Source organism: Pongo abelii, chromosome 4 (genome assembly GCF_028885655.2).
Source record: "Pongo abelii isolate AG06213 chromosome 4, NHGRI_mPonAbe1-v2.0_pri, whole genome shotgun sequence".
Taxonomy (NCBI): domain Eukaryota; kingdom Metazoa; phylum Chordata; class Mammalia; order Primates; family Hominidae; genus Pongo; species Pongo abelii.
Window position 1 is genome coordinate 147,023,319 of NC_071989.2, and position 22,647 is coordinate 147,045,965.

The following is a 22,647-nucleotide window of genomic DNA, read 5'->3' on the forward strand; positions in this document are numbered from 1 at the left end:
GAGAGCTTGCTGCTTCTTGCTTGCCTCCTCTCTCTGTGCTCAGCCAGCTGAGGATACAATGAGAAGCTGGCCATCTGAAGGAAGAAGGCCCCTCCCAGAACTTGATTCCGATCTTGGATTTCCAGTCTCCAGAACTGTGAGAAATTAATTTCTGGTCAGGTGCGGTGGCTCACGCCTGTAATCCCAGCACTTTGAGAGGCCAAGGCAGGCAGATCACTTGAGGCTAGGAGTTCAAGACCAGCCTGGCCAACATGGTGAAACCCTGTCTCTACTAAAAATACAAAAATTACCTGGCCATGGTGGTGCACACCTGTAATCCCAGCTACTTGGGAGGCTGAGGCAAGAGAATTGCTTGAACCTGGAAGGCAGAGGTTGCAGTGAGCCAAGATAGCGCCACTGCACTCCAGCTTGGGCCACAGAGTGAGACTCTCTCTCAAAAAAAAAAAAAAAAAAAGAAAAAGAAAAACAAAAAAAATCTGTTGTTTATAAGCTACTCCATTTACAGTATTTTGTTATAGAAGCCTGAACTGACTAAGGCAGTTCCACTAGACGACTCAAACCACTGCAGCTCTCCCAGATTCTGGAAAGGAAAGATATCCCACTCCACTCCCACTCAATGAAACACTTGAGACAGGAGGTGAGTTTCTGCTTCAGAGGGACATGGAGTCATGCTTTAAAAAGGACTATAGAAAAAACAAACAGCCTGGGTGCAGTGGCTCATGCCTATAACCCTAACACTTTGGGAGGCCGAGAAAGGCCGATCACTTGAGCCCAGGAGTTTGAGACCAGCCTGGCCAATGTGCTGAAACCCCGTCTCTACTAAAAATACAAAAATTAGCCAGGCGTGGGGGTACGTGCCTATAATCCCAGCTACTCGGGAGGCTAAGGCAGGAGAATCACTTGAACCCAGAAGGTGGAGGTTGCAGTGAGCTGAGATTACACCACTGCACTCCAGGCTGGGCAGCAGAGCGAGACTCCATTTCAAAAAAAAGAAAAAACAAACAGATTGGGCGCAGTGCCTCATACTCTTGATCCCAGCACTTCGGGAGGCCGAGGTGGGCAGATCCCTTGTGCTTAGGAGTTTGAGATCAGCCTGGGCAACATGGCAAAAACCCATCTCTACAAAAAACACAAAAAAATTAGCCAGGTGTGGTGGTGCACACCTGTGGTCCCAGCTACTTGGGAAGCTGAAGCATGAGGCTCACTTGAGCCAAGGAGGTGGAGGTTGCAAACAACATAAGAGAAATGGAAACCAGCAAGTGCCAGTGACTGGTTCTTGCTCATTCTCCCCTCGTTTATGGGAACTTCAGGGCCTGGAAGAGGTAGAGCACTTCTAAGGGGGACACCACACTAAGCCACCACTGTCATCAGAGCCACAGGGCTGGACAGTGCTGACTTTTCTCCTTCTCAGAGGGGAAAGCCTATATGGACACCTGTATTCCAGGCCACCAACAAGCCCGCTGGTTGTCCAAGAGCTCAGGGGCCTCCTCTCTCCCGCCTTTTCTATTCTGGCTCCTCAGCCTTAGGTCTGAGCCATGGGAAACCCTCTCCAATCTGCTGCAACAGAACACCACAAACTGCTCCTGTTGTGGTCTGGGCTGCCAGTTCCCCAGCCTGCTGTTGCTGGAAGAAGACTACGACGTCAGTAATCTCTCCCCATGCCAGTCCCTTTGTAGGTGGAAGGTGCCCATTTGAAAAGAATCACATCTAAAGCAGACAATTCAGAGCAATAGGGACAATGAAGGAAGCAAGAAGTGCCAACTGGGCGAAGCCATGTTTCAGCCAGGCCCCATTATGCCTACACTTTTCCCAAGGCCCAGCCTCCCCACATGGCCGGTTCAGGCCCATCTGCCCAGCTCTCTTCCCCTCGCCTGCTCCTGGGCCCTGTCAAAAGGCCAGCTCTTCCCTTCTCTGTCCCCTCTGCCTTCCAGGCTCCACCTGGCCCATCCCCAAGATGTCCAAAGCTCCCAGCTGGAGGCTGGATTAGCAGCAGGCAGGGTAAGCCGGGCCGGGGCTAGAACAGTAGGTCTGAGCTGATGAACCTGTGTTCCAGAGCCAAGAGTAGATGGGAACACTAAGCAATTGAAATGTCACCTGCTTCCTGCCCCCCTTCCCTACCAGGACATGATCTCCCTAAAGGCAGACTTTGGAGATGGAAGACCTGTGCTTGACTCGGATCTGTCCCTTTCTAGCAGCTAGCTTTGTACAAGTTGGACCCTCTAAGTCTCCACTTCCTCCTGTGTAAAATGAGGGCAGTAATTGGGGTAATTTGAGAAGGAATGGTAAATTGGTAGCTGAGGTGCAGCTCTTAGCTTTTAGTTATCCTTCTCATGCCCTGCCCTTTCTGTCACCCTGGGCGCTGGTCACGCAGGAGATGCTCTCTTGGCTGCTAGGGGAGTTGGGATGCCCCAGGAGGCAGCCTGCACCTTGTCAAGGAGCAGCTGGAGCCCTGAAACCTCCAGGAAGGGGTGGAAAAGCCTCTATCTGTGCTGTCTTTCCACAGAACCAAGGGAGAGGGTGGCCAAGAACTTAGGTGAGAAGAGGCACTGTGGGTGGCGGGGTGGGTTGGGGTCTCATTTCCATAGTTTTGTCCCAGAAGAATGTGCTGGGTATTTGTCCTGCCTGGCCCTGGCCAGGTTTGAAGGAGGAATCCCTGCTGGAGGTTGATGTCACAGGCTTGCCTTCCCCTCCCCAGCCTCATCCTTGTGATTTAAAGAAATTATTTGGACATAGGAGTTAATGGAAGTAGGTTGCTAGTGTGTGGGCGAATCCATCACTGTCTCCCAGCATTCCAAGAGTGGATCTGTCTTTCAAGGTGAGATATCCTAGAGCGACTTTCCAAGGTCTGAGAAATAGAGTCTACCTTGGGAGGACAGGGCCGGGGGCAGCGTGGACAGGGATTTTAGAAAGCTGGGGTGACTGCACACTAGTTCTAGGGCCTGGCTGGAGGGCTTTCTTTACTTATGGGGGAAGGGAGGGAGAGGGAATTGGCACGGATGGGGATGCTGCTTCTCTACCTCTGTCCCCAGCTGTCTCCTGCCCCGGGAAATGGATAGGAAATAGATGGGCACATCCCCGCAGTCCACTGCTCAGGATGAGGAGGGCTGCTTTTGCAGCTGTCAGTGGCAGTGATGAAAGAGGTGGAGGTGAGGGGAGGAGGGGGTGCTGTTTGATGGAGCAGTGCTGTGTGGGGAAGAAGACTAGCTCCCCTTCCTTCCATTCCCCCATTCTCTCAGCTCAGCACTTCCTGGAGGTAGCATTCTGGGATGGAGCTGCTTTGAAAGCACAAAGAACTAGTGCTGGAAGGCTGAGGGGTGGGGAGGTGTGAGGAGGAGAAGATAAGTATGCAGGTGGGGGCAGACTGCCCCCTCAAGCCCCACACACAGCCAGGCCTCCCCACAGCCTAAGTATGTGATGTGTGTGTGTATGCGTGTGTGTCCACGCCTACATGTAGTGCAAGCATGGACTTGCAGCTATGAAGTGTTGACAGGGAGAGTGACTAGGGACAATGCTGAAGCTGTTCTCCACCGGGCAGATGGCTCCTCTCAGATATTTGCTCGGGTCTTCCTCAGTCCTCTCTCCACTCCTTCTCCTTGTTTTGTCTTTCTCCTCCTCAGTTTCTCAGCATCCCCTTTGCTTTCCCCCTCCCTCTCTTCTAGTTGCCATTCAGATGCAGCAAGATGGATTTAAATCAGACTGAAGATCTAATGTGGACTCTATATGGCAAATAAATTAATTAATTAATTTAAAAAAATCAGACTAAGGAATAAACTGGGAAAGGGGAGCCGCAGATTGTCCAGGAGAGAGAATCCTGTAGGTCATGGAATGTTAGAACTAAACACCAGAGGAGTCTGCGGGTCTCTTCTGCACCTGTACACAGGAAGCTGGAGGTCCTTTGGGAAACATGTCTCATTGGCTCTGGGGACAGTTGCTGGGGAGAAGCAGCATCTCCTCTCTTGTGCTTCCCATGGCTGGCTAATCCCCCGACAACACACTCATAGCCCTGAGATAATTGACTATCTCAGCCCTTTCTTTCTTAGGCTCAGAGGAAGAGCCTGGTCTTGCTACACAGACCATGACTTTTCTCGTGAAGCTGGGGACATCTGCAGGCTGGATGGCCTCCAGAGCTCTGGGCATGTGCCCAGAGGCCAGGCTGCCAGACCCAGGTATGACAGCCTAGGCATCCTCTCAGGTCGACTGCACTCTAGACATTCTCCTCCTTGGTCCCTGATCCCCCTTGGGGAAGTCCAGCTCTGATTCAGGCTGTGGCAGTATCGGGGGGCAGCCTAAAGTGAGGACCCTTCTGGTGGGGCCTGCTCCTGCAGCGGCTGTCTTTGGGCATCGTGATTAGAATCTACTTTAACAATTCTTTCTCCCCACCCCCCACACTGGTTTCAGCCAAACCAGACAGAAGGGGGCGCTCCTGAGTCATCCAGGAAGAGGATTCTGGGCTGATGTCTCAGCAGTGGCTCAGGGAACATCGGAAATTTTGTCTGTCCATCCGTCAATCTGAAGGTGACTGGTGCGGTCACCTCTCTCTCTTTCTTCCTTTGCTTTCTTTCTTAAGAGATAGCGTTGGCCGGGGGCGGTGGCTCACGCCTGTAATCTCAGCACTTTGGGAGGCCGAGGCGGGTGGATCACCTGAGGTCAGGAGTTCGAGACCAGCCTGGCCAACGTGGTGAAACCCCGTCTCTACTAAAAGTACAAAATTAGCCAGGCATGATGGCAGGCACCTATAATCCCAGCTACTTGGGATGCTGAGGCTGGATAATCGCTTGAACCTGGGGGGCGGAGAGTGCAGTGAGCTGAGATCGCACCACTTCACTCCAGCCTGGGCGAAAGAGCGAAACTCCATCCCCCACATAAAAAAAAGGGATAGTGTCTCACTATGTCATCCAAGCTGAAATGCAGTGGCACGATTATGGCTCACTGCAGCCTCAAACTCCTGGGCTCAAGCCATCCTCTCACCTTAGCCTCCCTAATAACTAGGATTACAAATACGCACCATTACACCTGGTTAATTTTTACATTTTTATCTGTAGAGGTGGGGTCTATGTTGCTTAAGTGGCCTCGAGCTCCTGGTCTTGAGCAATCCTCCTGCCTCAGCCTCCCAAAGTGCTGGGATTACAGGTGTAAGTCACGGCACCCAGCCCCACTCACCTGCAGACTGACAGATGGACAGACAATTTTTTTCTAGCAGGACCAGACAGAGACTTGGAGGAAACACTTTTATGACTTGTCCAGAGACTCCCTGGGCTGGAAGGAATCTGGCCTCTGCCTCTGGGAGATCAGCAAGTTTCTGTCTGGGGCCATGGCCAAAGCTGGCTGGGTCCTAGGCTGGGGACAGTGTAACCCCTGACCATTTGCCAGCCCCCAGTAGCTCACCCTGGTCTGACTGTCTTGGCAGAGCTGAATGTCCCAATTTTCTTCAGAACTTTTTCCCAGGTTAATCTGTGTTGCTATTGCCCATGACCTGCTCACCACCTTCTTCATCATGAAAAAAAAATGGCTTTCTCTCTTTCTCCCAGATCTCACAATCCTCTGTGACTGTTCCTGGCCCCATCAGATGGGGATGGGCTGAGCCTAGAGTACTGAGCTGGTCGGCAGAGTGCAGCACATTCCTTACCTGGAGCTGACACCGTTAGGACTTTCTTCCCAGTTGTCTTCTTCGGGCTTCCTCCTCCCCACCTTGTCACCCCAAAGCCTCTCACACTCGGGAGATTCTCCTTCCAGTAACAGGGCCTGCCTGAGCACTGGCTTAGGGGAATGGGGTGGGGGGTACGATTCCTGTATCAGGTTACACAGCCCCAAAAGAAAAGGCTGGCTTTTTGGCTTCTAGCACCTCCAACTTCTCTCTGTCCAAAGGATGGGGGGCAGTCCTGGGTGTGGTGGCTGGTGTGGAGGATGGGACCACTGGGCTGCCAGCAAAGGCATTGCCAGCATAGCTGAGGGCACAGGCCCAAGTCTGGAGTCTGTGGACTTGTACTTGGGACATGCCCAAGTCATCCCTATGTCTGGACCCTTCCATCTGACCAAGTCATCTGTTCCCCCCAGAGCAAACTTGTCCAACCCAAGACCACATGTGGCCCAGGACAGCTTTGAATGCAGCCCGACGCAAATTCATAAACTTTCTTAAAACATGATTTTTTTTGCGATTTTTTTTTTCTCACAGCTATCAGTGTTAGTGAGTTTTTTTGTTTTTTGGGGCGGGGTGGGGATGGAGTCTTGCTCTATTGCTCAGGCTAGAGTGCAGTGGCATGATCTTGGCTCACTGCAACCTCCCTGCCTCCCAGTTCAAGCGATCCTTGTCCCTCAGCCTCCCGAGTAGCTGGGATTACAGGCTCGTGCCACCATGCCGGCTAATTTTTGTATTTTTGTAGAGACAGGGTTTCGCCATGTTGGCCAGGCTGGCCTTGAACACCTGACCTCAGGTGATCCACCTGCCTCAGCCTCCCAAAATGTTGGGATTACAGGCATAAGCCACCGCTCCTGGCCCATGTTAGTGTATTTTATGTGTGGCCCAAGACAGTTCTTCCTCCAATGTAGCCCAGGGAAGCCAAAAGATTAGACACCCCTGCCCTAGAGCCTGGCTCTGTAGAAACTCTCAGGCCTTCAGGGGTCTACCTCATCCCACAGGGCCACAGGGTTGCCTTGGGGGTGGGGTGGGGTTGCCCTACCCTTTTTAAGTGCCCTAAGGGTCCTGACAGCTACGAGTGGATACCCAGCCTCAGCTCCAACCCAGCCCTACTGAGGCATTAACTCTGGAGCTCTCTAGGGCAGTAGGGGGTAGGCAAGAGGCCTTCTCTGATTGAAAATCTGAAGAGAAGAAAATTGCGTGGGCCTGTAGCCTTTTCTTTATGTCTCTCAGCTCTTTCACCAAGGACGTTTTCCCTGAGGTTTCATCTAAATTCTCCCAGCTGCAGTTCTAGCCCACTCTTTAGCTTGTGGCACACACTGCAGACCCCTGAGACACCCACCTGTGCAACCAGTGTGGGAATGGACCAGTGAGGTGCACATCTGTGGGAAGGGCCAAGGATGAGGAAACTGTATCAGTTCAAAGCCCATCGCAAATCAGCTTCTTCATCCCTCTCAAAGGTCAAAAGCATGACAGGGCCCAGAGGAGTGTTGGTATTTTCAGAGAAGAAGGCAGTGAGGATTTGGGAGCAGTCCACCCTCCTCAGCCACATCTCAGATCTCCTTGCTGAAACAAGGCCTCAGCTGGGCCAACAGAAGACAGGGAACTTAGGCACCTGGAAGAGGTGCAGACCTTATCCATCCTCCTGTGTGTCCCCCAGCCCCAAGCCTGATACCAGGCCCTCTGTACAGGGGCAAAACTTTTCCCATTCTAAATGACCATTTACTCCTTTTCTCCAGGACACTGGGCATTAGCTGGACATCAGCCTGTTCAGGGGACCTCAGGCTTGAGACAGAAATGAGGAAGCACAGAGGTCAAAGGCTCCTTCCCGGCCAGGAGTGACTTTGAAGTTCACTGGCACTGCAATTAGGAATGACTTCCGCAGAAAGCAGGGATGGAGGGAAAAAAAAAAAGGAAAAAGGAATGGCTTCCCCGACTACAGCTCCAGAAACCTTGTTTTCATAGCCCCTACTATTTAGGGAACTGGGAGTTTGGGCCAGTTTGGTGGTGGCTCCCCAGTAGGTAATCTGAAGGCCTGGGGTGGGGGTAAGGAGGGGAGTATAGGGATCACTCCTATTAATTGACACTTACCATGGCTAAGGTGCTGGTCAAGGCATTTTACATGTTTTGTCTCATGAAATCTGCAAACTACTCATTGAATTAGATCTAATGATTTCTATCTTACAGACAAGTAAACAGAGGCACACACAATGATAATAAAAATTAGAATAGTAATAATAATGATAACATTTTAACAGCTTTTCAAAAAAATTTTTAATTAAAAAGAGATGAGGTCTCACTATGTTTGAGGCTGATCTCAAACTCCAGGCCTCAAGCGATCCTCCAACCTTGGCCTCCCAATATGCTGGGATTATAGGCCTGAGCCACCATGCCCAGCCTTTAACAGCTTTTTTTTCTTTTTTCTTTAATTTATTATTATTTTTTAAATCAGGCAGCCTCCCGAGCCAGAGTAGGGTCAGAGAGACTCCCAAACCGCTTAAAAAAAAAAAAAAAATATTGACACAGTGCCAGTCCTGGTGCAAGCACATGATGTATATGGTACTATTAAATCCTAAGAATTCATCATATTATCCCCATTTTCAGCTAAGGAAACAATCTGAGCAAGAGGTGACTTCACCAAGGTCATGGAGTCTTAGAAAATGACCAAGCCAGGAGCCAAACACACTTCTCTCCAATTCCAACCAATGCAGCCTGTGCTGCTTATTCCTTGGCAAGATTGCCTCCCAAGGGGACCATGGTAGAGCAAGCAGGTGGTGATGGAGGAGGGTCCCGCTGGCCTTTGAAAGCAGGAAACCCTTGCCCGTGGGCTGGGCCAGGAGCTGCAGCATCTGGCATGCTGGGAAATCATGGAGCAGCCCTCCTTTGCCACCACTCCATCCCCACCTGACAGGGAAGGAAGCTTTGATGCTGTTTTCTCGCCCACAGGGGACTGGGGTTTGTAAAACAAACTCACAGCCTGCAGGAAAACAGATCCTGGAACAGCCCAAACAGAAAGGCAGGGGCTGTTTGCTCTGGCCCAAAGCCCCTGCCTCCCTGCTCAGTCTCAGATGTGTGCCTCCACCTTGGCATTCTGTCTGGGCTTCCTGTCAGTTCTCGCTCTCTCTCCATCCTCACTGTGAATCTTGCAGGGCTGCAGTTGCCTTGGTAACATGATGGGAAGCTCTTGAGGTTTTCTGGAACCAGAGAAGGCTGTGGAGGGAGGACTCAGGCTCTGTTGGGCTGCTTGTCACAAAGGGAAGAAACCACTCCAGTGCTCCCTGCCCCTGCCAGCCAGTCCTTCCTTGGGTCTGACCTCAACCTCTTCTGTTGCATCTGCAGGAGCTTTGTTTGGGTGGCCTTTGGGGCTGGGCCTGAGAGGAGGGAGCTGTCACATACTGCTCTGTCCTTGGAGTTGACTGCCACTGTCACCAGAGCTAAATTCCTGCTTGCTACCATGACCTGGCCCTGTAGCCCTAATTGGTTTTATGAAGTTCAATGCCTGTTTTTTATGAGACAGATAATTATGGTGCGGGGAGGTCAGGTCCTCCTCTGCTGGACCTGGCGGGGTCTCCAGAATTGCTGATTCTCCAATCGGCTCCAGGCAGACTGATGGGATCAGGGTGAGCTGGGTGCAGCCGGGCTGTGGAAGGAGAGTGAGCCTCCACTTTCCAGTCTCTGACGGGATCAGGGAGGAAAACGTGCACCGCCTGCCCCGTGAAGAAGCCCACGCCTGTGAAGTGGGCACCCATGATGCCGTCCCTTGTGGGTATGAGGGATAACAGGCAGTGGGGTGGGAGGGGCAGCTCTCTCAGGCTAGAGGAATCCAACATGGGGCCGCCTGCGGCTTTGCGAAGAAATCCTCAATCTTTGACACTACGGGCACCCCGTGAAGATGTTTTTTTCCTCCGTCTCTCCTTCTAGTCTTCTTCCTTTCCTTTCTCCCACAGTCTCAGTTCGAAATATGGCCTATTTCTTCCCTATGTCTATGTCAGTTTCCGTAACTGGTCGCTCTCCCTGCCCCCCAATCTGCCCCCGCCCTCCCCAGGTGAGAGTTGACTTGCTGTGCCCTGGAGGGCAGTTCTAGGAGGGTGGAGATGGAGGGGTGGGCAGGGCGAGCCGTTCTGCTGACACTGGATGGCTCCCCTCCAATCCTCCTGGTCAGGAAGACCTCGGCAGGTAGAGGCTTCCATGCTTCGCTCCAGGCCGGGAGCAGCTGTCCACAACTGTGCCTCCCAGATGGGGTGAGAGGTTGGCCCCATCCCTAGAACAGGCCACACAGCTGTGTGCCCTGTGTGTTTGACCCACTCATGGCAGACACAGAACTGCACTTTCAGACTAAGCCAGTTGTTGGGTGTGGCTGTGGGACAGGATGACCTCAGGAAGACCCTTACCCATTCCACAGATTACCAGGCTCCCAGCTTCCCTTGCTTTCTGACTCAGTGGCCAACTCCTCAGGAGTTGCCTTCTCTTTAGAGTAAGGCCAATCTTGCAGGAAAGAAGGGAGGAGTGAGACTGGGGCCCAGGTAAGAAGGGCCTGGGGTCCCTGACTGCAGAGGCCAGCTCCTCTCTACCCCTCCTCCATTTAATTAGCTAATGTCTGTAAAGGGCTGGGCAATGGAAAAGCCCTATACAAATGTTGAGCACAATTTCATTTCCAAGACTAGACAAGAATATATTTGCAGACTTGAGCAAAAGGTCACTGGGCCTGCCTGGGACAGAGGGAGGACTCCCTGCAGGCCCCAGAGGGAGGATGCCCCTGAAAGACTGGGGCAGGAGAAGGAGAGGCTACAGTGCGGGCCGGCATGCCTGCCTCCTTGGTCTTTAAGCTGGGTCTCTTGGTACCATGCCTGCTTTGCACTGTCCCCTGTTCCTTCTGAATCCCAGGGTCCTAGAAGCTTACCCCTCTCTGCAGGGACCACTCTCAGAGACTTTCCACCAGAAGATTATGCTAATATCCACAACAGCTGATGTTTATTGAGTATTCACTGCATGCCAGGCTGTGCTAAAGAGGCCAGAGTGCTCCAGCTTGGGGAGAGGTGGCTGCCTCTCTGCAGCAGGCGAAGGAGCTTTTCCAGTGAGGGAGCCCCCTGCATGCTGCAGACTGCCTGAAATCTCTCCAAAACCTTTGGGAGGTTGGTATCACTTATCTTCTCTGACCAATGAGAACAGTTCCTGGTTTTGTGATCTCCCAAGTCCCTGGTGTGGATGTTCTGTGAGCTTCTGAATTCTCCTCTCCTTTCCCCACTGACAACTCACCTGGCCCTACACTCATTATGAAAGAATATTGAGGCCAATTAGCTTTGACAAGCTTCATGCCCAAGGGGCAGCTTTCCAGTTTCTGGTCCTCTAAGACCTGCTCAGGCCACCTATGTGTCTCTGCCCACTCAGAATTCTAGGAGCAGCTCCCCCCTCCATCTCTGGGCAGCTCCCACCTGCATCTCTGGGCAGGACCTGGCTTTGGGTAAGGGCTAGAGTGAAGGAGACTGGGAGAGGGGAATAGCCAGCTTTAGCCTCACAGCCCCATAGTCAAGGGGAGTCCTTTGGGAGGGCGAGAAGACTAGCAAAGCAGGGAATGGCGGGTTCAGGAAGAGGCAGGTGGGACAGGGAAGGGAAATGGAGAATGTGTTTCCAACATCCCCTGGGTTTCCTCTGTCCCTGTCTCCTTCCCCCACTGAAAGCTGAATGGAGCTGGCTGGCCTTTCTGGGAGGCATAGTCCTCTAGCCTTCCAACCCTGCCAGCCTCCTCTCTGTCCCCAGTTGCTCCTTCTCTGGCTTCTCTCCAGAGCCCAGGGCCTCCCTGTGTCATCAGTTCATTATCATTCTGATAAAAGTCATTAGTCCTTGAAAAAGCATGACTCCCCAGCTGAGGCCAGCCCCCCCTAACCTGGGGAGGAATACAGATGGATGGAGATGTGGGGGTGGGGACAGACAGAGGCACAAACAAAATGACACTTGTTTCCAGGAGGTGTGTAAATGGACACAAACCCACTGGTGCACACAGCCACACACCTTTACACACAGGCCCAGGGATGTCTCACATGGTCACCAGAGAGCCCACAGGGCTACATCACTGGAGCCATGCTCAGCTGCTTCCAGTCCCAGAGAATCACTCGACACTGAGACCCAGCACCCAGCAGCCTCAGCCTCCTGGAAACACAGAGGCCGGGCTCCGCAGACTCTGGGGGCGGGGGCAGGGAGTGGAATATGGAGGCCAAGGTTAGAGATCTCCGAGTTCCATTAGCCACAAGAAGCGTGTCCGGAATCTAAAAGTGCAGGGACAAGGGCGCTGCAGAGCCGGTTCCTGACAGTGTGTCCCCATTTCCCACCCCTTCCACCACCGGGAAGCTCCTCCCTGTCAGCAAAGCCATTTAGGGATTAGAGCAGCTCCCTCAGTAAAAGCTGCTTATTCAAAAGGTGCTTTCAGTTCATTTGCATTCACTTCATGGATATTATAATGCGTGGAGGAGCTTCCTCCTCAGTCCCTCTTTGCTGTCCCCAGATTGAGTCCCTGGCCCATGCAAGGTATCAGTTTGGACTGGGCCAAGCTTTCCAGCGACCTGGGGATCTTGTCAGGGAGTGGGAGGTGATAAACACTGGCCGTTAACCCCTGGTCCTCAGAAGGCAGCTCCGGGGACAGCTAGGAGGGGTCACAACTGGAGTTTTCCCAAGGGAGAGGAAAGGGGCCAAGGTCTGGAGAGGCCTCTCAATTCCCCTGGGGTCTCGAGCCTGGTCTCCTAGGGAAGGAGGAATCTGCCCAGCTGCTGTCTGCAGATAGGGCTGCCACAGGGGAGCAGGCAGAGTCAGCCTCAGCTTTGAAGACCTTCTCTTTGGCTTGGCAGCCACCCCACCCCGGCTCCATGCATTCAATTCATTCAAAGAGTATTTAACTAACACCATGATGTGTGAAGCTTGATGCTAAGTAACTGGAATACAGTGTTGACTAGGCAATGTGGCCCCTGCCTTCACAGAGCTTCCACTCCAGGAGTGAAAACCCACAAAAAATGAAGACACCAGACAATATAGAATAATATGAATTATAACTAGTACCATAAAGTGAACAAACCGGGCACTAAGATAGAAAGTAATAGGTCAGGGCCGGGGGACTGTCTTCAGATGGGGTGATCAGTAAATGGTGGAGACATAACACACCTGCAGTTGAGGCTGCAGGGAGCCAGCTTCGCACCACTGCACTCCAGCCGGGGCAACTCTGTCTCCTAAAAAAGAAAAAAAAAGGAAGAAAGAAAAAATTTCTTTCTTTCTGTGTGTGTGTGTGTGTGTGTGTGTGTGTGTGTGTGTGTGGGTTTTTTTTTTTTTTTGAGACAGAGTTTTGATCTGTCGCTCAGGCTGGAGTACAGTGGTGCGATCTCGGCTCACTGCAACCTCCTCCTCCGGGTTTCAGGAGATTCTCCTGCTTCAGCCTCCCAAGTAGCTGGGATTACAGGCATGTGGCACCATGCCTCACTAATTTTTGTATTTTTAGTAGAGACAGGGTTTCACCAGGTGATCTGCCTGCCTCAGTCTCCCAAAGTGCTGGGATTACAGGCATGAGCCACAATGCCTGGCCAAGAATTTCTTTCTTGATTTGTCCTTTTATCACCTCAAAGGTGCATCATGGGATTTCCCATCCCAGCTCAGGGGAAAGGCGTGGCTGTGCGTCTTCATCCCCAGATTAGCCTATGGAGAGGCTGCCATCTTTCGGACACTCCAGTGAACGTGCCCACCTGCCTGCTCTGGCACATCTGACAAGGCTGGAAAGAAGTTGCCGTTTTTGGGGAGAGGTCAGTTTCAATGCCTTCCCATCAATTGGTCCGGAGCATGTCCACAGTTCTGTACGCTGGGGAGCATCCAGTGCAGGCTTGGCTGAGTCAGGCAGATCCAGAGCTGCCCACCCCTCTCCCCAGGCCAGGGCTCCAGAGACCCTAGAGCCATTTCCAGCTTCCCTGCTGCTCCTCTCACATCAATCAGGGGCTGGGATGTCAGAATCAGGACTAGGGGAAGCGGGCCACTCACATCCTGAACCACCCCCCAGGGACATAGGAATATGAGGCGAGGATCCTGAGCTCGAGCATTTACAGGTAGCATTCAGGATTGAAAACTGATTTATAGTCTGAAGGCAGGCAGGAGGGAGTGGGAGGAAGCTGGGAGCTCTGTGTACAGTGCAGCCTTGTGGGGCGGCGGTAATTATATATTACATCGAACTGTCCTTGCAGCACGGTGAAGGGCAGTGGGAATGAGACTCTAAATCACGCTTCCGTGATGCTCCCCATAGCTAACCTCCCTGTATGTGGCCCCAGAGGCCAGGGCTGACACTTCTCCCTTCTCCCCAGCCCCAGCACCACCCCCCGCCCCCACCCCCACACACACAGAGCCCAGGGGCAGGGCCAGCCCGACTGACTGGGGGAGAGCAGGAAGATGGGATGTGAGCAACTCTGGCAGCTTCCAGGGGCTGCTCATCCTGCAGGCCTCATTGTTTATTGCTCTCCCGCCACCAGCACTTCCCACTCTCTACCCCGCTTCTTCCACTGGGGCCTATATGTGCGCTGTGTCATTTGAAGAAGACATCCCTGTCCTCCTTTCATTCATTCTCCCCTGTAGCATCTCTCTTCTCTACACCACAGCCTCACAGCCACCACCTTGGTTCGAGTGGGGCCTCATCACTTCTCACCTGGATTTCTGCCACCATCTCCTAACCAGTCTCCCTCTAGCACACCCCTACTCTTAGTCCATCATCCTTTACCTCGTTGCCATGGTAATCTCCCTAAACACACCTCTGACCATAATCTTGATCTCGTTTGTCTGGGAGGTGGGGATTGTCCCTGCTGATACAATAGCTTTGTGCTCATAAGCTATTATTATTATTATTATATATTTTTGAGACGGAGTCTCGCTCTATCACCCAGGCTGGAGTGCAGTGGCACGATCTCAGCTCACTGCAACCTCTGCCTTCTGGGTTCAAGCAATTCTTCTGCCTCAGCCTCTTGAGTAGCTGGGACTACAGGTGTGCGCCACAACACCCAGCTAATTGTTGTATTTTTACTAGAGACGGGGTTTAGCTATGTTGGTCAGGCTGGTCTCAAACACCTGTTCTCAAGTGATCCACCTGCCTCAGCCTCCCAAAGTGCTGGGATTACAGGTGTGAGCCATCACGCTTGACTGTAAGCTATTATTATTGTAATTAGACATCTCTGAGCCTCAGGTTACTTGCCTGTAAGTAAGGAGTGGGGAGAGGTGGTCAAATGTTTGTTCCTGAAAGGAACCAACACGTTCCAGGTTCTTTAAGAAGTCTCCCCGGGCTCTTGGCGGGCTGGTGCCTGCTGGCTCACCTCCTGCCCTGTGCTTTCAGTCCAGGAGTAACCCTGGTACTCATCTGTCCTGAGGGGCCATTTCCATGACTAGACCCTGATCCTTACGGTCAGTCACCTGGACTTCCCACCAATCTCCTGCCCCTCCCTCTAGGCTTTGAGTTCTTGGTTCAGAGGGACATATTAGTGCTTAGTGGTGATGAGAAACGGGTCAGACAGGTCAGGCAGGACTTGAAGTCTAGCCCATGACGGTGCACAAGGTTTTGGAGTGGCGTACTGATTGAGAGCGAGGACTCAGCCGCCAGACTGCTTGCTTGAGTTCGGATCTTGGCTGGGCTACTCTTTAGTTTGGCTAACCTCTCTGTGCAGTTTCCCTGTTTCTAAAATGAGGATAATAATTGTACCCACCTCATAGAATTGTTGTGCTGATTAAATGAGTGAACATATGTGATTGTTCTTGCTGATATAATAGCTTTGTGCTTTTGAGCTATTATTATTGTAATTAGACTTCTCTGAGCCTCAGTTTACTTGTCTGTAACACATCTCCATAATACCTTTCCTTCCTGCTTCAGGGTTATTGTGAAGATCAAATGACACATTCCCTTTGGAAACTCTTAAAGGCTTTACAAAGGTAAGATTATTATTATTTATTATCAGATACTTGTTCCTTGGGGTTCTCCACCACATTCCCAAACAAAGCAGTTTCCTTCACCTTTCTCTTACCCCAGTCTCAAGGCAGAAAACTGTGGTGTCTTGGAGACATGAGCAGCCATGGGGTCCCCCTCCACCTAGGAAAAGGGGCACACAGGCTGTGCACACAGACACATCTCTAATAGAGATTATTTCAAAGGAGGCTGCTAATTAAACCAAGAACAGAGAGCTTGTCAACATTTTACACAATTATCCCCTTCACTGCAGAGGTGAACCCAGGTTTTGTGGAGCCCAAAGCTTGTACAATCTGGGGGGCCCTCTTTAAGAAAAAAAATACAAGATGATGAACATGAAATTAAGTGCAGGGTTTCAAAGGGGCCTGTACAAATGAGGAGCACTGCCACCCAAGCTTCCTTAGCTTCACAGAAAATCCACCTCTGCCACCAGGCCAGGTATGCATTTGACAAGGACTTGTTGGTTAGTTGCTTATGGCCAAAACAAACCATTTTTTACCAACCACAGGAAGGCTAGGATCTCTAGAGGGCAGGAGTGCACAGCCTGCACCCAGACTCCAGAAGTCACCCCGTTACTAGGCTGTGGCTCCTCCACTGCCTTCACCTCAGTCTAATTGTTCCGTTTTCAAGACCCACCACCTATTTATTTTTGCTTTCAACACATTTGAATGTGATTTACATAGCATTAATATTCAGTCTCATGTTGAGAACTCTTCCTCTGCCCCGACTTAAGCTAGATTCCTGGGACTTGGTTACCAAGTGAGATGCAACTTTCTCTCTTCTCAAAATGTAGAGGGAAAGAAATATACATCTAATTTGGGGGAGGGTGGGAGAAGGGACAATGATGACATTTGTCATGGAATCAGTTTCTAGTCTCTGGCCCTCCTAGTCTATGTGTTCCTCCATATATCCCCACTGTCCCTACCCACAACCCACAACCCAATTCCACCCCAGTTTTCCTCTGATTATGAAATTGGAAGAGCACCTTCTCAAGGACACACATGCCTACCCAAATGCTGGGCTTACTGGGGCTCAAGGGTGCAGCCTCTGAAGTCAAGAGGCACATGGCACCGAGGTGCCAGCAGACAAGAGCACACAGGGGTTCTTCCTCAGGTCCCCCTCTGGGAGAATCAGCCCCTTCCAGTCCCCCTGCACAATTTGGAGGCCCAGTTTATGTGATCCCCCGACTGACGGAAACAGATGGCAGGTGGGAGTATGTGTGAGTGTGAGTGAGTGAGTGTGTGTGTGCATGCACGTGAGCTGTACATACATAAAAGAAATGTGCACACATGTGTGAGACAGAGAATGCCCACGTGCACATGAGTACACCCCCCCGCCACAAGACAGGCAGAGGAGGAGGAGGTGAGGATGTGGGAAGGAAATTCTCGGTTTAAAAAAACCACATTGTGGTTCTAAATGTCATCAAAGGTGAAACTTGCTTCCTTAGCCCTGCCCTATAAAGGGAGGCAAAAAGAAGTCAGCAAGGCAAGAAAAGGTCTCAGGGCAGGGACGGGGCAGCTCTAGTGTCAACAGTGACATCACTCTCCCAGACCCCTCCACTGAGTGGTGAGTCACCAGAGCCCACTCAATACAGTCTTTCTGCAGTCATGAGCTGGCTCGTGCTTCCATCTCCATGTGGCCCAGGCCTCACCCCCATGGTCCCCTGAGCCTGAGCTACCCCATCCCTGGGGCTTTGCTCTGTTTTAAGCCTCTATCAGAGAAGGCAAGGGTCCCTTCTCTGGGTAAGGCAATCAGAGACATAAATGAGACACAAGAGAAACAGAGACTCTTCTGTATGTGAGGGGGGTTTGGGAACAGAAGTTGAAAAGTTGCAAAACCAGTCTGAGGAAGAGGCAGAAAAAAGAGAATGGAAAAGAGAGAGTGAGAAGAGAAAGAAGAAACAGGGAACTGGGGTTGAAGAAAAGAAGAAAAGAGCCGGGAGTGGTGGCTTATGCCTGTAATCCCAGCACTTTGGGAGGCCGAGGTGGGTGGATCATGAGGTCAGGGGTTTGAGACCAGCCTAGCCAACATGGAGAAACCCCATCTCTACTAAAAATACAAAAATTAGCTGGGGGTGGTGGCGGGCGCCTGTAATCCCAGCTACTCAGGAGACTGAAGCAGGAGAATTGCTTGTACCCGGGAGGCGGAGGTTGCAGTGAGCCAAGATAGGGCCACTGCACTCCATCCTGGGTGACAGAGAGAGACTGTCTTGGGGGGGGAACAAAAAGAAGAAGAAGAAGAAGAAGAAGAAGAAGAAGAAGAAGAAGAAGAAGAAGAAGAAGAAGAAGAAGAAGAAGAAGAAAAGAAGCAGGGTGAGGTAAAGCTGACAGCTGTGAATTCTCACTTCTCAGGATTTTAGGATTGCTACTCCATTTTCCTGGCCCTCCAATCTTTTATGGGTCCCCCAGGTCTAGTGATGTAGGAGGAGGTCCAATACTGTAACCAGCACCTCTGGGAGAGGACTCCCAGTGTCTACGGTATCATCACCACCTACCCTGACACGTCTCAGCTTGGTCCCACCCTCTTTGTCAGAGATAGGGGGTGGAGGGTTTAGACATCGGTGGGGGGAGCAGGTGTGGTGGCTCACGTCTGTAATCCCAGCACTTTAGGAGGCTAAGGTGGGAGGATTACTTGAGGCCAGGAATTCAAGACCAGCCTGGGCAACATAGTGAGACCCCATCTCTATAAAAAAGAAAAGAAAAGAAATTGGGGCTGGGAGCAAAGAGTGAGAGGCACAAAAGGGAAGGCAGTACCCACTGGGGCAGCTCTGGTTTCTCTCTCAGGACCTCAGTTTTTCCTCAAGACCTTGGCACCTGCCCAACCATTGTTCCTTCTGGCCTGGCCCTCATGCTCAGTGGCAGCCTGAGCGTCATCCCTTGTCACTGATGGGAATCAGAACAGGGGCCCCTTTATCTGACAGGGAGAGCGACTCTGCCCAGTCTCTGTGACTCGAATTTCCCAAGATGCTGCTTATTCCTGTTGTAAACTGAGCTGCTCCAAGGAAATCAAAGCCTGTATCTGAGTCAACAAGATAGCACCAGAGTGGCAAGGCTAGGCCCTCATGAGATCACAGATGGCTTCTGTTAGAGACCCCTGTCTGGGGATTTCTTCTCCTACTCACTGTGGTTGCCTGTCTCTACAAACAAGAAAGTCTGCTCTTCAATTCCCACTTCTTGACTCCCCATCACCAACATAGTGATAACAATAATAGCAACCATTTACTGGGTGCCTAATATATGCCAGAAAACTTAGTAAGTTTCTCTCTCTCTTTCTTCCTATTGAGACAAAGTCTCACTTGTTGGCCAGGCTGGAGTGCAGTGGTGCGATCATAGCTCACTGCAACGTCAAACTCCCACCTCAGCCTCCCGAGTAGCTGGGACCAAAGGCATTTGATACGGCACACAGCTAATTTTTAAATTTTTAGTGGAGGCAAGGTCTTGCAATGTTCCCACGCTGGTCTTGAACTCCTAGCCTCAAGTGATTCTCCCACCTCGGCCTTCCAAAGTGTTGGGATTACAGGCATGAGCCACAGCGCCTGGCTGGTAAGTTTCTTATGTACGTTATTTCATTGAATGCTGCAACAACATTATGGAATAATCACCATTGTGGAGCGTGGAGGAGGAAACCAAGGACTCCAGAAGTTGCCTAAGATTTCACAGCTTGAGATGGAGCTGAAATGTGAACCCAGATCTATCTAAATTCAAATCCTCGGCTTTCCACTTTGCTTATTTTTATCTTCCCTGCCTCAACAATGCATCCTCCTTTTGGGTTTTGAGGTGCAATTCAAATCTTTTATCTCCGGGAAGTATTCATCCACTCCTCCCTACCTCAGCTCTCGCTCCCACCTGCACCATCCTTAGGAGGCCCCTGTGCTGCCCCTCCTGCTGGCTCAGGTTAGATTTGGAGTTCCTCCTGTGGTCCCGGGGGTTGAGGTGGTGAAAAAGATAGTGGTCAGGCCCTTAGTTCCCACTCTTCAGGGAGGAGGAGGGGAAGGTGAATGTGGCTGGCATTTCGCACTAGGCACAACCACACGCAGTTGTTGGAGAGGTTTAGGGGCCTGTGGTGCCTTGGGTTCTGGTTCCCATCAAGAGATAACTGGCCAGGCTCCAGAGCCCCACAAATGAGAGTAAAAGAATATGGAAAACTACCGGGTCCTCCAGGGAGCTTGGAGTGGGGCAAAGGTGGAACAAGAGCTCCTTTTCCACCAGGACCTTTGTCCCTAAGAAGGCTGATGCTGTTATTTACCCACAGGGAAGTCACAATTTCTAATGCTCGAGACAGAGGCAGCCTTCATTTCTAAACCTGTGTCCCTCAGGGAAGGGGACCTGTTTCAGACCTTGGAAGCCTCCCAGGCACCTCCTGATGAGCTTGGTAAAAACAATGTGCAGCTATGGCTTTCAGGCTGTCCCACAGCCACCTCCCACCAGACACCATTTCCAGGCCCATGGCCAAGGGCATGTTCTGGAACTACACCAGAAGACTCTATAGACGAGCTATCCCTCAGAGACTCTGTCAGCAAGTGAGGGAGAGATCTGCAAAGAGAAAGAAGAGCCGGGCAAAGACAACTGGGTGTGCTGCCCCAGGAAGAGGAGCAGCTGCACAGGGACAGAGAGTGGAAACCTGGAGATGAAGCAACGCAGCAGAGAACAGCCACCCTCCCTTCCCTGGGGTCTGGGCACAAGCGAGGCAAGGTGGCATTAGGCATGATTTAGGGCAACCCATCTTTTAAATATATGGGAGTTGGCCAGGCACAATGGCTCACGGCTGCAATCCCAGCACTTTGGGAGGCCGAGGCAGGTGGATCACCTGAGGTCAGGAGTTTGAGACCAGCCTGGCCAACATGGTGAAACCCCGTCTCCACCAAAAATACAAAAATTAGCTGGGCATGGTGGTGCACGCCTGTAATCCCGGCTACTTGGGAGGCCGAGGCAGGAGAATCGTTTGAACTTGGGAGGCAGAGGTTACAGTGAGCCAAGATTGCACTCTTGTACTCCAGCCTGGAAGACAGAGCAAGACTCCATCTCAAAAAAAGATAGAAATAAAATAGGCCAGGCGAGGTGGCTCAAGCCTGTAATCCCAGCAATTTGGGAGGCCGAGGCGGGCAGATCACCTGAGGTCAGGAGTTTGAGACCAGCCTGGCCAACATGGTGAAACCCTGTCTCTACTAAAAATACAAAAATTAGCCAGGTGTGGTGGCACATGCCTGTAATCCCAGCTACTCAGGAGGCTGAGGCAGGAGAATCACTTGAACTCGGGAGGCAGAGGTTGCAGTGAGCCAAGATTGCGCCATTGCACTCCAGCCTGGGAGACAGAGGGAGACTCCGTCTCAAAATAAATAAATAAATAAATAAATAAATAAATAAATAAGTAAATAAAATAAAATAAAAATAAATAAATATAAGGGAGTTGAGGCTCAGAGGGTGGACAAGAACTGCCCTAGATCACGCCGCTCCTGAGCGAGTCTCCCATTCAGTGTTCTGGGATCAATGAGAAGAAGGGGTGCTGGCTCCGCTGTCTTCTGGGAAGCAAGGGGACTTGAAGGGGAGGGGTCACAATTTCTCCACCCCCACCCCACTGCACCTCCCGTAGGACCTCAGAGGCTTCCATCTCTCATCTATGAAATGTGCGGGGCCCTCAGTTCCTTGTTAATAAAAGTGAGGACGAGAACACCTGCTTTCCTTCCGTGCAGGGCTGTTGTGAGGCTCTGCTGGAAATAATGCATGCAGAAGAGCTTTGCAAGCGCAGGGTGTTATTAAGTTTGTGATTAGGCCAGGTCAGCGAGGGCTGCAGGAATAATGGGAGGATTAATGCCCAGGACGTGGCAAGGAGGAGGCTAAACTCTGCTCCGTCCTCTTCCCTTGGTCACCTGCCCTGAGAAAAAGCATTTGGTGTTTCCAAATTGACTTAAATAAGAAATGTGTGGTGGCAGCAGCCTTCTCTCACTCAGGCTTCATTTGCCCAAGGCAGAGAGATTTTAATTTTCGAGCCATAATGAGAAAAAGAAACTCAGGATTAAAGAATATGCCAGTGAAGCAGTTGAAATAGCTGCCCAGACTCTGAATCAAGCCGAGAAATATAAATTAAAAACTCGCTCTCCCTCTAGCACCAACTGGGCTTGAAGATGCCAGGCTGAGTGGCTGGCAAGGGTTCTTGCAACCCAGGTCCTGGGGTCAGCTGGCAGGCAGGCCCCACCCCAGGGTGCTGATGGGACAGGGAGCCAGAGATGCACCCACCCACTCACAGGTGAGATTTACCTCCACCAAGGCTGGCTCCCCCAAGCTACAAGCCTCCTGAGTCAGGTCAGGCCCTGAATGTTGAGCTCAGGAAGGGGGGTGACTCCCTGGCCCCCACTGTTTAGTCTCCTAAGGCACAGAGATGCTGCTGTCTGCTCTTGTTTGCTCTTCTCCCAAATGCTGGCTCACATGCTGCAAACCTCTTTTTGTTTCCCCGAACTCAGGCCAGGGGTCCTGGGAGTGGAAAGGAGCTGCCTGAGAAGGGGGGCACCTGAGCCTTCAGCCCGGATTCTTCTGAGCTTCAGTCTGTTCCCAAGGGAATGCCCTTCCAAATGCACTTGCACTTGGGGTGGTGGGAATGGCAAGGAGCCCTGAGAAAGGTGTGTGAGCCCCAGGGCCAGGCCATACCCTTCCCTGCCCACTTGAAACCTCACCTCCCATGGCTCTCCAAAACTGAACATCTCTTGCCCCACCCAGCCCTACTATCTTCTTGATTGCCTTTGACCATCTCCTTTCTCCCTCTCCTTTTCTCATCTACTTATCCAAGAAATATTGACTGTGTGGCCTACTGTATGCCAGGGTCTGTGCAGGGGTTAGTGGCTACAGAAATAAGCCAAACCCAATTCCTGTTGACAGGCAGAAGAGAAACACAGGTGGCCTGAGGATTACAATATAGCACAGAACACACTGGGCAGTGGAGTTGGGTGGGTGACCAAAAACTCTGGAGTCAGACTGATCTGGTTCAAGAACTGTCTCCATCTCCTACTTCTTACAGTGAGACCTCAGGCAAATTGTCTAGCCTTGATAAGATG

The 22,647-nt window shown here is 51.5% G+C and overlaps 1 long non-coding RNA gene across 2 annotated transcripts in view; it reads left to right on the forward strand.

Annotated features, from left to right (window-relative positions):
* The window catches only part of LOC134761464 (uncharacterized), a 111,786-nt gene that overhangs the window by 26,269 nt on the left and 62,870 nt on the right, over window positions 1-22,647 (forward strand). For both annotated transcript variants that reach the window (XR_010140102.1, XR_010140103.1), the window contains exon 4: window positions 15,510-15,568. This is a non-coding gene — a long non-coding RNA (uncharacterized LOC134761464). The remainder of the gene's footprint in view (window positions 1-15,509; window positions 15,569-22,647) is intronic.